Source organism: Priapulus caudatus, unplaced genomic scaffold (assembly GCF_000485595.1).
Source record: "Priapulus caudatus unplaced genomic scaffold, Priapulus_caudatus-5.0.1 Scaffold3053, whole genome shotgun sequence".
In the NCBI taxonomy this organism is placed as follows: Eukaryota; Metazoa; Priapulida; class Priapulimorpha; order Priapulimorphida; family Priapulidae; genus Priapulus; species Priapulus caudatus.
The window spans coordinates 11,637-12,396 of record NW_014580114.1 but is presented as its reverse complement, the minus strand read 5'-3'; the positions used below and the strand labels follow the sequence as shown (position 1 = coordinate 12,396).

The following is a 760-nucleotide window of genomic DNA, read 5'->3' as shown; positions in this document are numbered from 1 at the left end:
CTGGATGTAATGATCTCTATCATAGTATCATCATCATCATCATCATCATCGTCTCTCTCTCTCTCTAGGGCGACCATTAGTGTGATCATGGACCTGGATGTAATGATCTCTATCATAGTATCGTCATCATCATCATCGTCTCTCTCTCTCTCTCTCTCTCTCTCTAGGGGCGACCATTAGTGTGATCATGGACCTGGATGTAATGATCTCTATCATAGTATCGTCATCATCATCATCGTCTCTCTCTCTCTCTCTCTAGGGGCGACCATTAGTGTGATCATGGATCTGGATGTAATGATCTCTATCATAGTATCGTCATCCATCAATCGTCAGTCGTCTCTCTCTCATCAGTCTCTCTAGGGCGACCGATTAGTGGTGATCATGGACGATGGATGTGTATGATCATCTATCATAGTAATCGTCATCATCGTCATCGTCTCTACTCTCTCTCTCGTCTCTAGGGGCGACCATATAGTGTGATCAACGGACGTACTGGATTGATGATCTCTATCATAGTATCGTCATCATCGTCATCGTCTCATCTCTCTCTTTTAGGGCGAGACGCATTAGTGGTGAATCAATGGACCTGGATGATAATGATCTCCATATCATAGTAATCGTCATAATCAGCACATCGTCTCTTCTCGGTCCCGAGCATCTATCTAAAGGGGGGCGCCATTAGTGTGATCATGGACCTCAACCCACTGGATTGTAATGATACTCTATCATAGTAATCCCGTCATCATCAATCACGTCTCTC

General features: G+C 44.2%; 1 protein-coding gene across 1 annotated transcript in view; it reads left to right on the top strand.

Moving 5' to 3' along the window:
* Positions 1-760, top strand: part of LOC106819259 (high-affinity choline transporter 1-like) — a gene marked incomplete at its 5' end in the record, with an annotated part of 12,256 nt that overhangs the window by 7,569 nt on the left and 3,927 nt on the right.